Source organism: Nicotiana tomentosiformis, chromosome 11 (assembly GCF_000390325.3).
Source record: "Nicotiana tomentosiformis chromosome 11, ASM39032v3, whole genome shotgun sequence".
NCBI lineage: Eukaryota > Viridiplantae > Streptophyta > Magnoliopsida > Solanales > Solanaceae > Nicotiana > Nicotiana tomentosiformis.
Window position 1 is genome coordinate 84,704,274 of NC_090822.1, and position 6,802 is coordinate 84,711,075.

Below are 6,802 nucleotides of genomic sequence, written 5' to 3' on the forward strand. Positions count from 1 at the left end.
TCACTTGGTACTAAAACATTTACCTTCGACCTCATGGTTAGAAATAAGTTGATTGATAAAGAATAGCTCTAGTTGTGACCTTTAGACTCTTGAGTTGACTAAAACTATCATCAAGTGGTTTCTTTGAGCCATCTGTGATCTTCAATCTTAGCTAGGGTTGTTGTGGGCCCTCGACTCTGTTCTCTTTAACAATCCATTAGCTTGAGAGAGAGGTGAGGTATTGAATTGCAAGTCCAAGTCCCGTGCCAATAAGTCTAGAACTTGCCCTGAATGTTTGTCTAGGCGAAATTCTAAGTGTAGCTCGACTTGAGAAATGATTGCAGGCTCTCCTTGGTCCCATTTGAACTGTGAAAGCTTCGGTAGCCTACCAATATGATATCCCTAGTCAACCTCTTTGAGCCTAAGCCTTTTTCATTCAATAGCTACATTACAATCCTTCATCCATTTTATAATGACCCTCTCTTGTCACCCAATTTTTCCTTAGCATTCATGATGAGCAATTAGCAAAAACATAAGTTTGGGGGAGAGACGAGGAATTTCAAAGTGATGAAAGGTACAAAGAACAAAAAGAATTGATGAAAAGGAAAGGCAAAGAAAAGGATGAAGAGTTAAAAAGAAATATGTCAAAAAGAAAGAAAAGGTTGAATGGATTCAAAGAAAACAATGTTGAAAGGCATGGAATGATGAGAAAAGGAGAAAAATAATTGTCGTGAACAAGAAAGAGTGACAATGTGTCTCTCTAGTTCCCCTAAGGAAGAAGAAAATGACTCAAAGAGTCAAGAAAGTATGAACCGAAATGAGAAAATAGAGTTCTTAAGGAAAGATGAAACCATCATAGTTCATTATGCCCTACCTTGATCCAAAAAGCCTTCATTACATCCCGCTAAATCCCTATATGATTTCAAGTTGAGTGAGCTTATATTAGTGGTGATTTACATAAGGGGCAAGTTTATGGTACTTAGAGCCGGACTTGTGGCATTCTTTTGAGAGTGATGAGCGCACTTCTTTACAATCCTTGTTTTGAGTGTCACATTCTATAAAGTGAGATTTGGTAATGGAGAGTAGAGGAGGAGGAGTTTGGGATCCACAATGACCTACGTGAGAGAGCGAGCTTCCTTGATGAATTGAGTCAACTCTTGATGCTTTTGTGTCACATTAGAACTATGGAACTCAAAAAGTCATAGCACGATGTTGTTGATAATGCATTTGTGTTGAGGGTAATTGTTAGTCCCAATTGATACTTGATGAAGTCACCTTAGGACAGCTGAAATTTTTATTTATTTTTCTTGTGGAGGTGGGAATTACCTTCTTTGCTTGAGGACAAGCAAAAGCTTAAGTTTTGGGGAGTTGATAAGTAGGGATTTTAGCCTATTATTTGCTCTTTTTTACTTAGGTTTTGGACCAAAAATGCGTGAAGGTATTCCCGAAAACTAACTTAATGTGCTTGCTTGCAGGGTTTTTTTCGAAATGAGCCAAAGAAGCCATAACCAACTCATAAAGGAGTCAAACTTAAACATAAACCAAGTCTGGACCAATACTGTGGAACGCGGACCACGATAGAAAAGGGCGGCCGCGAAATTATCATCGTTGAGGCGGCTATTATTCCGCGGACCGCGGAATAGAGATTCTGAGAGGTTGTTTTGAGAATTAAAATTGAGCGATGAGAGCGGCAGAAAGACGTGACCGCGAAGTGACTGGCGTGACCGCGGTTGGAATTTAGCGGTCAACATTTGTAGAGGTTCAGAGACTTTGCAAGATGGGCATAAATGAAGAAGGCGGTCCGCGTCCAAATTACGCGGCCGCGAAGGAATCTCACGCGGACATGGTGAACATTACGCGGTCCGCGAAACGATGATATACCCAGGCCCAAATATGAAGAAAGCGGACCGCGCTTACTATTACATGGCCGCGAAAGCCCAAGCGCGGACGCGGTCAAAATTACGCGTCCGCGAAACCTTCATAGGGGCATTTTTGTCCGAAACTTTCAGCCTAGTATAAATAAATCCTTTTATCAATTTTAGGTTAAGTTTGTTTAGTAGAGCACGTGAACGGCTGGTTTTTCCCATTTTGGGCAATTTTAGAGTAGATTTACCTTCAAATTTTAGATTTTCATCTTGTACTTTAATATTATGGCTTATATTTCATCTTTATCTTTGATTTCTGCTATTATTATGAGTAGCTAGACCCCACAGCTAGGGTTGTGACCCAACCCTAGTGTGGGTATTTAATGAGTCTTGAATTTTAGGGCTTAATTGTTTATGGCTTAGTGATATTTAGCATAATTCATGCTAAAATTGTAGAATTAGTGGTTGCAAACACTGATTCATGCCTTTATGACTTAGGCTCTTCTTGAGAAAAATGGACTAAGTCTAGGAAAATTAGGCTAACAAGAAATTGGGGTGAACTCAAGAGATTGATAGCCCCAATTAAAGGGTTAAACCTAGAGATAGTAATACCCGACTTGAGCCAATTTTACTTGTATTGTATGAACACCCATTTGGGCTTGAGAAAGCCAAATCGGAAAAAGTCATTCAAACTACCGAGAGGTATAGAGTGAGCACTTATGTGTGATGGTTATATCACGACCCCAATCATAACAAGCTTATCCTAAATTCTTGATACCCATTAGATACTCACCTAGGCGGAAGTCACTTCCCTAGTGCCTTTTAACACTTAAAAACGTTCACAAAGAATATTGTACTTAGCTTACACTTAGCATACAATAGTATAAAATAAGAATAGAATCAATCGCAACAATGTTTAGAAGTGCAATTAGGAACAACACGCACATCTAGATTAGTTAGATACCCAACTCCAAGCTAAATTAACTCCCTGTGGAAATCGATCCCGACCTCGTTGTGTAAAACTGCATCGACCATCTTTGCTACTCTATAGTGGTGTAGGTTTGGCCTCAATCAGCTCTCCCATACAAGATCTCAAAGGATGACTTTCCTAATAACACTGATAAAGGTAGTCTGTTTATCACATAAACAACTGCATGTATACATTCCCCCAAAACTTGTGAGGCAAATATCCTTGCAATCTGATTGCTCTAGCCATTTCCAGTATGTACCTTTGCTTTCTTTCCACCACCCTATTTTGTTGTGAGGTGTTGACACAAGAACTTTGGTGGATCATTCCACAAGATTGAAACAAACTATTGTATTCAGAATTAAAAAATTCAGATCCATTATCACTCCTCAATATTTTCACAGTCACATCAAATTGAGTCTTTATTAAGGCTAGAAACTATCTCAAACATACAACCACATCACTCTTGAGCCTCAACAAGTAAATTCATGCCATTCTACTATAGTCATCTACTATGGTGAGAAAAAATCTATGTCCATTATGAGTTTGTGCTCTATATGGACCCCAGACATCTGCATGTATCAACTGAAAAGGCTTACTTGATATATTTGCACTCTTAGGGAAGGGCAATCTTCCTTGTCTAGACAAAGGACATATTGTGCATTCCTTTATTCTATCACTACTAGCTTTGAACTTCATGTTTGGAATCTGTTTCACCACTCTATCTGGAGCATGCCCAAGCCTTCCATGCTATACTTTCAAATCCTCCTCTTGAATAGAATGATCCTGAAGATGTACAGTTGCAGCCCTGACTTCAAGTTTCTGATGCTGCAAGTTGTGCAAACCCTCTAGCTCCTTACCAATCCCCTTCACCTTCCCACTGTGAAGGTCCTGCATTATCCAAAAATCAGGATAAAAGGATGAAGCATCTTAAGTCCCTTGTAAGGTTGGAATAGACAGTAAGTTATATTTAAAGTTTGGAATGTATAGAACATTCTTAACAACACTATTTTCACCAATTTTACTTTCTCCAGTACATTCAATATCAAATGAGGTCCCATCAGGCAGGTATACCTTTGGTGCATAATGGTAGGCTATAATCTCGTGTTTTAGTCGCTTATTGCATTTTAATTTACTGTATTTTTATTGTCTTTGAGGTTTAATAGCTACTGTTTTGTACTTAGTGTGTGTTTTATGCCTTGTAGGAGTGATTCCGAGTGATGTAGATGTTATAGAACCAATTCGAGTTATGTGGAGCTTTTAAGTCTGAGTAAAAGCTAAAGGGATTAAGTCGGGATCGAGTTTGAGGTAAAAAACTGAGTATACATATGAAAAATAAAAGAAAAAATGCTCAAGACCAATTAGATGGCCTATCACGGCGTGAAGCTGGTTGGGCATGACGAGGTTACTGCCAATTCAAATGTTAGGCAATAAAACATGCAAGGAATTGAAATATTTTGATAAAGTGTCTTAGCACTTTGTGCTAGCCAACGTGGCGAAAAAAGGGAACAAGTAAATTGTCATCATGAATTAAAGAACAATGTCCTCTGAATTTTTTCATTAGTGTGTTGCGCTGGGCAGCGCGATAGTGCTATTGTGTTGTTGTCCGTCAGAACGTGCTCTCTAAACTTCTCCGCTAGCATCCCGCGTGGGGCGGCGCGCCTGTGCAATCTTTACAGAGTAAATGTCCTATTTCGGCTAGGAAAAGGTGATCTCGTCTGGACCCGACCCTACTTGGTATAAATACATAGAAAAATATTATTTTCTGGACTTTTGACACACTTTTGACCTAAGGAAGCTAAGGAGGAGTTGGAGGAGAAAAATCACAAGGATTTCATCATTCCTTCCTCACTCAAGACCCGAGTTTGGATTGAATTTATATTTTCCTATACTTTAATTTTATTTGTGATGAATTTCTCCAAATCTATGGAGTAGTTCTCTTTAGGGTTTGATGGATTTGGTGTATTGATGATTGTTTGTGAATTATAACTCTAGTTTTATGTGTTGAAGCATTTTTGGATGATTTAATTATTGCATATATATTCACTAGTTCATTTAATCGAGAGAGGCATAACTTGTGATATCTTTGCATTTTATTGTTGGTTGAGTTCATTAATTCTTCTAAGTAATCGAAAGAGGCTAGTTAAATCATTGACTAAACCTAGTTAGGATAATAATCGAAAGAGGTTTTCCTAAACACCAATCCAATACGCATTCTTGCATATCTTCACGTGCTTAATTTGGTTCATCTTGTGAGGTTAAAACTTAATCGAGAGAGGGGTTTTTGCTGAACGTTTGAACTAAGAATTGAGTGAATTCGCGAGACTCACTTGAACATTAGAAGTGAATTATCTATAGTTAGATCCCCAACAATTATCATGCACCTATCCTATCAAAACCCTATCTTCTCCCATTGATAACCTTTTTTGCTTATTCCTTGTTTTGATTGTCATTAGTCAATAGCTTTAGATTCTTAGTTAATTTTAGTTAGACATCTTATAAATCTTAACTGTTGATCATCTTGGATAGAAACCAATCTAGAAACTACAAGAATACTAAATCAATTCCCTGTGGATAGGATATTATACTATACTATATTTGATTAGCGAGCATAATTTAAGTATGTGTTTTGCGCTCATCAAATTTTGGCGTCGTTGCTGAGGATTGATAATCAATAGTGTTTGAAATAGTTTATAGTGTTAATTCAGGAATTTTTCTATTTATTTTATTTTATTTTTCCCTTTTTATGGTTGATGTTCTTTGACTATGCGCAGGTTACGGGTTCAAAGTGGTGTATGACTAGAACTTCTACGAAGGAAGTGCTACCATACGAGCCAGAAATTGAAAAACAACTGCGACAGCTGAAGAAGGAAATAAATCTCACCGAGACAACAGAAAATGTTGGGCAATCCTCAACCAAAGAACTTATGGATAGAAACGGTGAACATAATATGGATTTGGCTGCGAGAGAAGCAACGCAACGAAGAGAACAAGCTGCACGGGATGCTGAGGAAGCAGCTATTAGAGATGCGCAAAACATCTATGAAGAAGAGAGGGGTCTCAGACTTAATCAACATCAACCCTTATCTAGGAGACCACTTGGAGATTATGATAGACCGGTCTACAATCAAGTTTTATCAAGTGTTAGACCACCTTCAATTGTAGCAAAAAATTTCGAGTTGAAGCAAGAGTTGCTTCAAACCCTTCAGAATTATTGTGTCTTTAGAGGGAAGCCAAACGAAGATCCAAACACACATCTAATGGACTTTGAGGAGATTATGAACACCTTTCAATACAATGTTGTGTCACGAGATGCAGTGTACTTAAGGGCATTCCCCTTCACACTCAAAGATGATGCAAAGCAATGGCTTCGAAGCTTACACATGGGATCAATTAGAACATGGGAGGAGATGACAAGAAAATTTCTTGATAAATATTTTCCCTCAGCTAAAATGGGCAAGTTTAGAAGAGAAATCTATAACTTCTGCCAGAAAGAGAATGAAACTTTTTTTGAAGCATGAGAGAGGTTTAAGGAGTTTGTTAGAAAGTGTCAACATAGTGGAATTGAACTCTGGATGCAACTCCAGGACTTTTGGGATGGATTGACACCGGCCTCATGTAGAGCAATGCAGCTGGAGGTCCGTTGATGAAGAAGATTTCGGGGGAGATAGTCACAATTCTTGACGAGTTATCTGAAGACGCAAATCAGTGGCCCTCTGAGAGTGATGAAAGAAGAAGATCAACTGGTGTTCACCAGGCTGATGCTAACACATCTATGCAGGTACAACTTGATGTTATGGACAAAGAGATAAGGAAGCTGACCTTAGCGTCGATATAGAGTGAACTTCACGCAGCTTGTGATATATGTGGAAGAGGACACCCTACTCATGAGTGTCAAGACTCAACTGAGGAAATAAATGTTGTGGGAAACTACATTTTAATGCAATGGGTCAGAGGCACCCCGGTTTTTCATGGAGTTCACATGGGGGTA

At 38.5% G+C, this 6,802-nt stretch overlaps 1 non-coding gene across 1 annotated transcript; it reads right to left on the bottom strand.

Annotated features, from left to right (window-relative positions):
* Nucleotides 1–6,269: 6,269 nt before the first annotated feature.
* LOC117275480 (small nucleolar RNA R71) lies at nt 6,270–6,376 on the bottom strand. The gene has a single exon (XR_004505659.1). It is a non-coding gene; the product is annotated as a small nucleolar RNA R71 (small nucleolar RNA).
* Nucleotides 6,377–6,802: the final 426 nt, after the last annotated feature.